Raw genomic sequence first — 12,500 nt, 5'->3', positions numbered from 1 at the left:
CCTCACAAAAAAAATAAAGCAAACGCAACATAAGTCATCTCAATATTATAATTTACCACACATCATAATTTGAAACCACAGCAGCAAGAGGCAGAATACAGGGTAGTTTTCCCAGCAGCGTCACACCACGAGGGCTAACAGGGAGGATGACGGAGGATGTGGTGTGGGGAGGGACGTGGTGGCGTGATGGCGTGGGAAGTGGATCGAACGTGTCATCAGGAAGGCGCGAGTTTCCCGTCCTGCCGTTGGATGTTAGCTAGGGGAGGGACGCTGTGAGGAAAGCGACTCTTAGCTCGTGTGTGTGTGTGTGTGTGTGTGTGTGCGTGTGTTAAAAACTTGTCTTGATGTGACGCGACTCTTAGTTCTTGTGTGTGTGTGTGTGTGTGTCTAAATAAAGTGTTAAAAAAAATGCCTGGAGACGATTATGACCATGCGCTTCCCACAGAGGAGCGACGCCCGGCCCGTGATCCCAAACCACAGTCAAAATTAATGTAACTAAGTAAAACAACGATTCTAATCGGGAGGGAACAGATCTCTGTCCTCGTGAAGCGCCGCAGGTGACGTCCACCAGAGTCCACCAATTTTGTTCTCTCTCTCTCTCTCTCTCTCCTCTCTCTCTCTCCTCTCTCTCTCTCTCTCTCTCTCTCTCTCTCTCTCTCTCTCTCTCACGTAAAGACATTGAAGGACGCGTCGGGCGGTCAAGGCTAAGCAGGCCGCCCAGCTCTCTCTCACTGAGCGCAGAGTGAAGGTCATGCCTAGCTCACGCTTCCTCACCCGGCGCACACCATCGCAGTAATAAACACGAGGCACGCGAGACTAACAAAACAATGCATGTGAACCATTTACACTCTTCAGACAGCGGAGACCTTGAGTCTCACCAGTCATTCGCACCGCTCAGAGGGGGAGCGGCGCGGTGACTCATCTGGCCGGGAAGGTGTGCAGTCAGAGTCCGGGTACTCTGTAGTGCAGTGGTTAGCGCGCTCGGCTCACGACCGAGAGATCCCGGGTTCGATCCCCGGGCGGAGCGGAGTCCAAATGGGCGGTCTCCTTTCACCCGTGCCCCCTGTCCACCCAGCAGTGAATGGGTACCGGGTGTCGGCCGGGGGTCGTGCCTCGCTTCCCGGGATGGTGACCTGGAACCTGCTATGCCGGGGCTTAAAGGATGCCGAGACAAAGGCATCCAGATCCCCAACCCTCGGGAAAGGCGCCGAGACCAAAGGCAGCCGAGTACCACCGCGGCCTCCCGGCCCCACTTAAAATAAGCAAAAGCGTCTGAGCTACAGTCACTGTACAGTGCAGTTGAGAGATCGGGGATCTCTCTCCGCCCCAGCACCCGGCCGAAGGACCAGGACCCACCATTTTGCATTATTTTGTCATTCTTCATTTACAGAAAAATAAACATTGTTTTTTATTTGATTTTGATTTACTATTTTATTTATTTTATTTATCATTTTATTTGTATTATTATTTTATTTGTATTATTATTAATACTAAATATAAATAACGTACCACATACTAAACAGCATTTAGGGGATCGTTGGCGGATGGGGAATGAGGATAGTAGTAGTAGTAGTAGTAGTATTCAATTTTTTATTGATTGATTGAGTTTATTGCATAGCACTGCATTTTTAAATATGTATGTACAATTCCACTGTTTCTTTTGCACCAGGCCGCTGAGCAGTTGTTAATATATTGTGGGGTATGCTGAGGGCAGCAATAGAGAAATGGTGGGAAAAAAAATCGTACTTTCATATATATATATATATATATATATATATATATATATATATATATATATATATATATATATATATATATATATATATATATATACGAGTATATATATTATTGCAAACATACGTATACACACTCATATGCATACATCTATTCATACATACACACATATACTTATGCACATATTATCTAATCCCCGATGTACTTTTGGATCCAATTGATCTAATGTTTTGTCTGCCATGAGGAGGTTGGCGTCATCATCTGGTATCATAATTGAATTTTTAATACTATCTACAAGTGAAGCGTGTCAGTTAAGGTTCCGCGCTGCGCCAGGTGACATCTATGGATCAATGGAAGGCGGCCTGGCAAAGGTGGGGCCGGGGAGGGGAGGGGGAAAGATTGTGAGTCACATGCCTGGGAAGCTGTGCATTCATATATCGGGTACTCCGTAGTGCAGTGGTTAGCACACTCGGTTCACAACCGAGAGATTCCGGGTTCGATCCCCGGGCGGAGCGGAGAAGGATGGGCGATCTCCTTACACCCGCGCCCCTGTTCACCCAGCAGGAAGTGGGTACCGGGTGTTAGTCGGGGGTTGTGTCCCGCTTCTCGGGAATGGTGGCCTAGCGTCGTGTCCGGCGGGAAGCTGAAAGGGTGTAAGCCCAAGACTCCCAAACCCGGCTTCGGCCTCGACAGCGTATCTACGCCCACTGACACAGAGAGAGAATTCGAGAGAGAGATGAGGAACCCGGGGGTCTCCCTCCAGTGGAACGTCGTTGATGCGCGCCAGGACCCACCATTTTTTTTTTTTTTTTTCTTCACACTTCTCATACATTGGGTACAATCAGGTAACATGGAAATTAATAGGTGAAATGCACTTTTGTAAACGCTATGAGCACACACGCTATGAAACACACACACACACACAAAAAAAAAAAAAAAAAGAATGTTCCGAAGAAGACACGAAGAGATGCCTGAGTGTGAAGGAACTCCCACGCACTTCAGTTCTTCCGTGCGGCGTCCTTTTTTATAGACCACCGCGTCCTTGTGGACGTGCACCATTACTCGCGTCCAAGTTCCTGAAATGCATACGCCTGAAGATATGTTTAGCTGTTCATAACATGTAATATGACGAAGCTGTGAAAGGCCTTGTCCCTGCAGGCTTAGGTAATCGGCCTGCAGGTAAATAGAAACTTAGATGGTCGGCTACTTGCATTAATTTCCCAGGCACGATTTTTTGAGGAGCCTTCTAGATTCTCTCATTGGCCTCTGAAGTTCTCTGTTACATTTGTACTCGAGGACAGAGTTATTGGCAGCATGTGAGCGATACTCTTCCACTAAATGATGGCTGAAAAAATACCTTACTTTTTTGCTGGGTTCGAACTCGAGTCGTGAGCAAATATGAGAGATGAAAGATGGCGATTTGGTTTTTGGTGCAGTGTGTAATCTAGCATTTTGCACTTAACATAAAGGACTCGATCTTGAACTTGTAACAGTAAATGTGCTGGTATTAATTTGTACACACTTTTAGCATGGCGAGTGTTGTTCAGGTATAACCATAAAAATGTGTTCGGAGTTCAAAGTCGCAAATTTTTTATGTTTGTTTTTAACCTTGTGTTTGTTTACATCTTATTGAGACTATTATGTTCTATATTAACCCTCTGTATGTCTTTTCCTATATTTTACAGAGACTATTGTGTTCTGTAGTAACCTATTTGTCTTTTGGCATATTTTACTTTCTCCATGCAATATATTCCGCGGAACCAACACAAAAGCGAGACGAGACAAGGCGATGTGGTCAAGAAAATATTTCGCGTCCCTTGTAACAAACAGACACAGAGGACATCAATAAAACTGTCCAAACAGCCTACATTAAGACCGACCTCATCCACATCCCTAAGAATATCGTATGTTTGACGGAACACGTGACAGGCATCGAAGGGGGACATCAGTAAACATAACCATATAATATCATCAATCATTACTACATAATTCACATCTATTCCATCAAAAAAAATAAATAAATAGATAAATAAATGAATAAATAAACTCACAACTGGTAGAACATGATAGACATTGAAGAAAAAAAAAACATCGGTAAACATCAGCAAACATAACCAAAAAACCTAAACCCTCAGAACATTGCCATCCGCTGCACATCCACCAGAACGTAATGCCTCTATACTCTCCTCCATACAAGTAACAGACCCTGGCATCAGTAAACATAGCCACGCGCCCGTCACATTGTCCAGAGCGTTTTCCAGTGATCGAGCATAGGACAGTATTCTGGAACGCGTCTTTCCCGCACCCCGACTACTTTCAGAAGGCTCTAGTTGAACTTATGCGGGATTTTAAGAGTGTTTTCACGGTTCTAAAGACAGATTAATAAAATTTACATATTATTAACGGAAGAAAGACTCTTGGGAACCCGGCTAACCATCTTTGTGGCCTTTGAAAACTGTCGTGGTAAGAAAGCGAAGCGTTTCTGAATACGGATCATAGAGAGAGGGAAGGAAGCGGGCCCCTCTTTTCATGCTACAGTCCCAGTGCCCATCGTATCTTAACACCATGCCTTCAATACATCCCAGCCAGCACTAACGCCTTTCCTCATCTCCCCACCCTCGTCCAGAAATCCTTGCCTTGAGAATATCCTCACATTCCTAACATTTCTCCCTTCCCAACGTCATATACATCCTAAAAACAGATCAGTATCTTAGTGCGTTGTTGTGCATCGTGGTTGTCTCGGAGTGTATCTCAGTCAGTTGTTAATCCATTACGTTAGTTTATAGCTTAGTGTCAGATGAAGCGACGTGTTTATGACCCGAGCAGGCTGAGGTGAGTGGAGGGAGGGCTGCCAGCTTCCGTTTTACCTTTTCACTGGTATCTGGCATATCTTTCCTAATCACTAAACACTCTGAGACACCTTTTCTTGGTTTAAAGCCATCTGTGTGTGTGTTTGTGTGTTTTGAGTTGTTGCACATCACAGCGAAAAGAGTGAATATTTAATGCTCTGGTAATAACCACTTCATGCATTCTGTATACATCTCCCCCCTACACACTATCGCTTACAGTGCCACATGAACTTAAGTACTGTAAATGACCGGCACACATTTAGCTTTTTTGTAGCGTTACTTTCCATGCGAGGAGTGGCTAGGAGGGGCAGAAGGCAGGAACAATAGCCCAGCATTAGTATTTACCAGCGGTCCTCTTGCCATCCAGACGAGACAACCCATACTGTGTTTTTCGATAAGTGTATTGTTCTGGAAGGTCATTGGACGGAGCAAATGGAGGTAGGGAAGGACGGGAAGCAAAGACGTATAAAAGGGAAGGAAGAAAGGAGTGATTAATATTATGGGAAAGAGAAAGGAGGGGGGACGTAGTTTAGAGGGGATGGAATGGAGGGGAGGCCACGATAGAGGGGAAGGGAAAGGAAAGGAACAGATACTATGGATGTGGTGAAGGAATGTAGAGAGAAAGTAAAAGGAAAAGAAAATAGAATGAAGTGAAGAGTATGAATAAGAAAACAGAGTGAGATGAAGGGAGGAGCAGGTTAAAATAAAATAAAAGAAAGTATATGAAACGCGAGACAAGAGAAAAAAGGACAGAAGAAAAGAAGATGAATAATAGAATACAAAGGGAAATACGTGTAGGACAATTATATATAAACTTTTTAGGAGGAATTAGAAAAATAAAGTCATTAGTTTGTAATTGCCGGTGTGCGAGTATTTATTTATTTTTTTACTTTCCAATCGTTCCCTCGTGTTATTTATTTATTTATTTATTTAATGAGTGTTTTATTGGTAAGTTGTTAGCATCTTTCGTATATATATATATATATATATATATATATATATATATATATATATATATATATATATATATATATATATATATATATATATATATATATATATATATATATATATATATATATATATATATATATATATATATATATATATATATATATATATATATATTGAGCTTCCATCGGTATTTTTCTTCTTTTCATTGACAACGGGTTCTTTATTATTATTATTATTTTTATTATTATTATTATTATTATTATTATTATTATTATTATTATTATTATTATTATTATCCCTTACTTCCCTCGTCTTCTCGCTCATCCTTTACGACATTCTCTTTCTCTGCATCCCATCTTGGCTTTCCTCTCCTGATTATAATGTTTTACTTTCTCTCCTCTCTCTCTCTCTCTCTCCTCTCTCTCTCTCTCTCTCTCTCTCTCTCTCTCTCTCTCTCTCTCTCTCTGTGTGTGTGTGTGTGTGTGTGTGTGTGTGTGTGTGGTGGAGTGGCGGCAACACTTGACGCACCGCGCGGCGTTTGGTGACATCAATGGAAGGTTGCCGCGGCCGGAGACAGAGGAGGGAGGCGGTGACTCACCTGGCGGGAAAGGTGTGGTGGCAAGTATCGGGTACTCCGTAGTGCAGTGGTTAGCACACTCGGTTCACGACCGAGAGATCCCGGGTTCGATCCCCGGGCGGAGCGGAGACAGACGGGCGGTCTCCTCACAAACCCGCGCCCCCGCGCCCCTGTCCACCCAGCAGTGAATGGGTACCGGGTATCAGTCGGGGGTCGTGCCTCGCTTCTCGGGATGGTGGTCTGGCACTTCCGTGGTGGAGCTAAAGGGTCGCCGCAAGGCACCCAGGTCCCCAACCCCGAGGAAAGGGTCAAACCTAGTACTCACCCGCTGGCCTCACGGCCCCACTTGAGAAAGCCTCTGAGCAAAGAAATATGTACTCTGTGCGACACGGTGACTGGAAAGTTACATGTCAGTTCTGGAGAGATCGGGGATCTCTCTCCGGCCCCGCCGCGGCAAGGACCAGGACAAACCATCATTTTGCTTCTCTCTCTCTCTCTCATCTCTCTCTCTCTCTCTCTCTCTCTCTCTCTCTCTCTCTCTCTCTCTCTCTCTCTCTCGTTTCTTTTTCCCTCTCTCCTCTTTGATGTTCACATGTATATGAGTCGAGGGATGTTTGAGCAGCTTCCAGTGAAAACTGTCTGGGCTGGTGAGGCGAAAAGCATTCTCTTCCAAAGCAAGGTTCAAACTTACACACACACACACACACCACTTAAAGCGTCAACAGGTGTGGTGGCCACAGTTGCGATGCGCTGGCTTTATTAAGTATTTTGTATCAAGGGAAGGATTGTACTCAGGGTGATATAGGGAATATAGGGAATCATCTGGCCGAGGAGTGCGAGTTACTATCAGGTACTCCGTAGTGCAGTGGTCAGCGACTCAGCACGCTCGGCTCATGACCAAAAGATCCCTAACTCTATTCCCAGGCGTAACAGACAGACGGCCGGCCTTCTCACACCCGCACTCCTGTCCACACCCAGTAGTGAGTGGGTACCGGGTGTCAGTCGAGGGTCGTGCAGCCTCGCTTTTCCGGGATAGTGGTCTGGCATCTCTGCGCCGGAGGTCCCCAACAACCGGGGAAAGGCGTCAAGCCTATTACTCACTCGCTGGTCTCACGGCCCCTCTTGAAAAACCCTCTGAGCAAAAAATATAGTGACAACCTCTGACTGCTACACGGTGACTGTGCTACACGGTGACTGTACACTCCTGCGCAGTTCAGGAGAGACCGGGGACCAGGGAAAACCATCATTTTACTTTTTTTTTTTTCCCTTTCTACTTGATACAAATTTGATTCAGATAAAATTAGTTGCTGTAAATAAATGCAGAGCCAAAACTCGAGGCTTGTCTGAGCACCTTCTTGTGAGAGCTGCCAGGATTCTCCTTTGCAATTCGAGATTCAACACACACACACACAAACACACACACACACACACACACCAAACTCATATAATGTCTTTCAATTTTCATGGTAAAACATTTCCACCTGTCACTGTAACCCCCATTACTCTGTAATCTCCAAGAACTTTACTGTAGTAATATATATGTCTTCAGCCTCGTGGCTGTACTTGAAGTAAACTATTTATTATTATTATTATTATTTTTATTATTGTTATTATTATTATTATTATTATTATTATTATTATTATTATTAATTGTAGTAGTAGTAGCTGTTGTTGTTGGAAAAATAGTAATAGTAGTAGTATTGATGTTGCTTTATATTATTATTATTATTATTATTATTATTATTATTATTATTATTATCATCATCATCATCATCATCATCATCATCATCATCGTCACACACACACAGCAAGGGTCAACACTTCTACAGGAGTGGCGGCGACAGAGTTGAGGTGCGCTAACTGTATTAAGCATTTGCATCAGTGGAAAACCGGAGGGGAGGCCATCACTCATCTGTACGGAAAGATGTGCTGGTAACTATCGGGTACTCCGTAGTGCAGTGGTTAGCACGCTCGGTTCACAGCCGAAAGATCCCGGGTTCGATCCCCGGGCGGAGCGGAGAAGGATGGGCGATCTCCTCACACCCGCGCCCCTGTTCAACCCAGCAGCAAATGGGTACCGGGTGTTAGCCGGGGGTCGTGTCCCGCCTCTCGGGGTGGCGGCCTGGCACCTGCCGCGGCGTGTAGCTGAAGGGTGCAAACCCATGATCCCCAAACCCGGCTTCGGCCAAAACCACAAGTATCGAAACAAAGCAAAGAGAAGAGTTGAAACAATAGAGGGACCCGGGGGTCTCCCTCTGGTCAAGCGCCGCAGGTAAGGACCAGTGTCCGCCATTTTTTTTTTATTTATTTATTTTTTTTTTCTTCCCCATCTCTCTCCTCTCTCCTCCTTCAGCATCATCTCCCATTACCTAATAACTCTTCACAGCTGGATGGCCCTGCTGGAGTGTCTATCAGCGGTCGCCGAGCACCTCTAGTAAACAGTGTAATATCCTGTAGCATTTTCAGGAGTCCTTGAGGGGCGGTTAGTGTGTGTCTTGGACCAGCCAGCTGACCACGGGAGCAATTTATAGAGTGGTGGTGGGTGGAGGTGAGAGTGACAGTGTAAGGTTATGGAGGAAGGGAAGCTCTTTACTGGTGTCTGGAATAATCCTAACCTAAGCTAACCTAACATTACATTACATAATTCAGTCTAACCTAACGAACTTTACCTAACCCTACTTAAGCTATTGGCCCCTTAATTCTACACCTAACAATTATGACACACACACACACACACACACACACACACACTGCATACAAGTGACCCAAAACAGGCACGGGTCAGGTTAGAAGAGGCAAGAGCTTCTCATGAGTGCTGGAGGAGGAGGAGGAGGAGGAAACAAAGCGAGGTAATGGCTTCGTGCGAGACATTATAGCATGAAAACGTTTTGAAAAGGAGGAGGATGAAAGAGAGAGAGAGAGAGAGAGAGAGAGAGAGAGAGAGAGAGAGAGAGAGAGAGAGAGAGAGAGAGAGAGAATGTGTGTCTGTGTGTGCCTGTGAGATTAATCTTGACTCTCTCTCTCTCTCTCTCTCTCTCTCTCTCTCTCTCTCTCTCTCTCTCTCTCTCTCTCTCTCTCTCTCGCAGAAGGCCCCTTAAAACCCAGAAAGAGAGAGAGAGAGAGAGAGAGAGAGAGAGAGAGAGAGAGAGAGAGGAGAGAGAGAGAGAGAGAGAGAGAGGGTGGGGGTGGGGGCAGTAGGTGAGGGAAGTATTCGCTAATGGATCATCCTTTAATGTCATCGGAGTTACTTTAAACCTTTACAGCGGGTCGTCCTCGAGGCCTGGTGGGGAGGAGGGGAGGAGCGGAAGTGGCCCTCGCCCCCTTGTAGGTCGAGAGAGAGAGAGAGAGAGAGAGAGAGAGAGAGAGAGAGAGAGAGAGAGAGAGAGAGAGAGAGAGAGAGAGAGAGAGAGAAGGGATATCTACTCGTTCAAAAGGAAAGAGCGAAATGGAGGAACGGAAGAGGACACGTGCAGAGAGAGAGAGAGAGAGAGAGAGAGAGAGAGAGAGAGAGAGAGAGAGAGAGAGAGAGAGAGAGAGAGAGAGATAGGACAAAAGGAAACAGAGCAAGAAAGAAAGAACCAGGAACTGAGATAGAGAAAGAGACTGAGTGAAAGAGAGATAGAAAAAAAAGTAGAGAAAAATAAACAGGAGGGGAAGTGAATGTATGGGGAATGAAAAAGACAATTAAGAAAAGCCTTCCCACGTCTTTCACTTCACCAAGGAGAACGAGAGAGAAGAGGAGAAGGAGAACAAGAGAGTAAGAGAAGCTGTCCATAACCCTTTCAACCTCCCATTTCTGCCTCCCGAGAGAGAAAACTAGAGAGAAATAAGGAGAAAGAAATTGTGCATTATGGAAAATTAACCAACAGTACCAAAGGGAAAAAAATTCCTTCTTTCCCTCCTCCCAAAACCCCCATCCTCTCTCTCTCCCTCTCTCTCTCTCTCTCTCTCTCTCTCTCTCTCTCTCTCTCTGAAAAACAAAGGGGGTCATATTTTCTAATGCTCCTGTTGGTGACAAAGAAAACGGAAAGGGGGAGTGTAAGGGGAACTCTCGTATTTGTTGTCGGCGCCCAGGCTTCCCTCGGGCGTTACTTGTGAAGACACACCAGAAACATACCAGCTGGACCCAGTGCATTAAGCTCCCTCCTTTTCCAGGTAAAAGAGACAGGGAGAGGAGGAGGAGGAGGAGGATGAAGGAGGAAGCGGAGGCGAGGTGAAAGGAATTAGGTAATATTAGCTAATGTGATGATTGAATGATAAATGAGAGAGAGAGAGAGAGAGAGAGGAGAGAGAGAGAGAGAGAGAGAGAGAGAGAGAGAGAGAGAGAGAGAGAGAGAGAGAGAAAGTAAAATAGAAATAGAAAATGGAAGAAAATTAACTCGCACATTTTTCTCTTCACTCTTGGCCTTCTTGATGTTCTTTTCCTCCTCCTCCTCCTCCTCCTCCTCCTCCTCCTCCTCCTCCTCCTCCTCCTCCTGAAGTAATTGATTTCTGTATCTCACTGATTCAAGACTTTAATGGTAACTCTCTCTCTCTCTCTCTCTCTCTCTCTCTCTCTCTCTCTCTCTCTCTCTCTCTCTCTCTCTCTCTCTCTCGCCTTGAATGACCAAGAAATCCAATTAATTCCAGGAATTTCTTGAGAACGTTCATTGATGAGTCGTGAAGCAGTTTTGTACCGAATTTTTTTTCGTTCATTCTAATTGTTTTCCATTTATTCTTGTACGTGTTTACTCGTTTATTAATCATTTACCCATTTATTTATTTAAGTAATGGTGTTAACGAGAAAGGCGTGCGTTGATCTGTAATTACTCCTTTTTCTACTACCATCGTGCACCTGATTTATTATTTTTATTATTATTTTTATTATTATTATTCCAGTACTTTCATTTTTCATTACCAAAAGGAGAAAGATATCAACGTATTAATCAATATTTACTCACGATTTCCCGCCAGCGTTCCAGGAAAAGCCACAACAAACTTCCTCCCCTTCATAACTTTTAATTAAGTCAAACCTGAAATCGCGCACCACCAAAAAGGCTCGAGAGAAAACGGGGTAAAGGGAACTTTGGTCAGAGCAGTTGTTGGGGAGGTAGGGAGGGGAGGATGGGGGGAACCAATCATAAGGGAGAATGGGGCCTTTACCTGTGCCCTCACCTGTTGGCCTCTTTATTAACGGGATACTTGGGTAAGCCTTCTCTCCTGATAGTGATGGTGTTGATGCCGATGATGATGGTGATGTATGGAAGATGAATTAGTTGCTCGGATAGTTTTGTATATTTTGTTGTTTGTTTTCGTGTCAGTTGTGGGAAGATATGATTCGTGGAATTGTGTTTGCTTGAAGTGATAAAGCCTTTTTTTCTTTTTTTAAGGAGGATGAATTTTTACCATTATTGCCGTGTGAGTAGAACACACACACACACACACACACACACACACACACACATACACACACACACACACACACACGTTTATCTACTTCCATTCAAAAATAAAAATAAAAATACATTGAAGGAGCGTGCGTCGGAGCCTCGATCGGCGGCGGGGAGCACCACGTGTCCGCAGCTCAGTGGCTCAGACATGTTGCTGCTCGTTTACCGCGCTTCTCTACCACCACTGTCTGGCTCAAGTCGAAGGTGCCTCTGTAAAGCATGCACCGCACCCCGACTAATTTCAAAAGGCTCTAGTTGAAGTTGCACTGGTTTTATGTGTTTTTACGGTTTAAGTCGTAGATAGATAAGATTTCTACGTTACTAACATGCGAAACATTCTTAAGAACCCGGCTAATCAACTCTGTGGCCTTTGGAAATAGTTGTGATGACAGAACAAAGCGTTTCTCAATATGGGCTGGTTTGTTTCACCACACCCGTCACCGAATATGACACTGACACATAAGAGCGTAGAAGGTGAAGGTGAAAGATACTAGCACATTCCTTGGGATTCCCTGTATAAAACATAATTGTATTTCATAAATTTACATATTTGATCTTTTTGAAAATCTGCAAACTCGCCACAAGAAATCTTATTGCTTTACCACAATTTGAAAACCAGCGCCTTCCTGTACGTATATTTCCTTATATCAAACCTGCTTATATTTACTCCATATAACCCTCCTGACACCCTTATTTCACTTGGATACCACGCACACACACTAGCGTAATAGCAATAGTCTGTACCGCCACACTCTGCACTTAAGTAGAGTGATAGAGCGGTGTGTGTGTAGTCGGGCGGTGGAGAGGCGGCGCCACGGCGGGGAGGGACGGAAAAGGCGCGCGGCTGAACAAAGGAAGTTGTTGTGTCCCTGGAGATAAAGGGAGGCGGAGGTACACGTGGTCGGGAGGGGGAGTACTCAAGAAGAGCAGACCTGGAGCAGTGTTTTGAATGGCTTT

The 12,500-nt window shown here is 44.6% G+C and overlaps 1 protein-coding gene and 2 non-coding genes across 3 annotated transcripts in view; all 3 read left to right on the top strand.

Moving 5' to 3' along the window:
- LOC135093759 (uncharacterized) overlaps positions 1-12,500 on the top strand; it is a 148,254-nt gene that overhangs the window by 105,193 nt on the left and 30,561 nt on the right. The window lies entirely within an intron of this gene.
- Positions 2,177-2,254, top strand: Trnav-cac (transfer RNA valine (anticodon CAC)). Its single transcript has one exon. It is a non-coding gene; the product is annotated as a tRNA-Val (tRNA).
- Positions 6,167-6,246, top strand: Trnav-cac (transfer RNA valine (anticodon CAC)). Its single transcript has one exon. It is a non-coding gene; the product is annotated as a tRNA-Val (tRNA).

This window comes from Scylla paramamosain, chromosome 43 (assembly GCF_035594125.1).
Source record: "Scylla paramamosain isolate STU-SP2022 chromosome 43, ASM3559412v1, whole genome shotgun sequence".
Lineage (NCBI taxonomy): Eukaryota > Metazoa > Arthropoda > Malacostraca > Decapoda > Portunidae > Scylla > Scylla paramamosain.
This window is presented reverse-complemented; position numbering and strand designations above follow the sequence as displayed.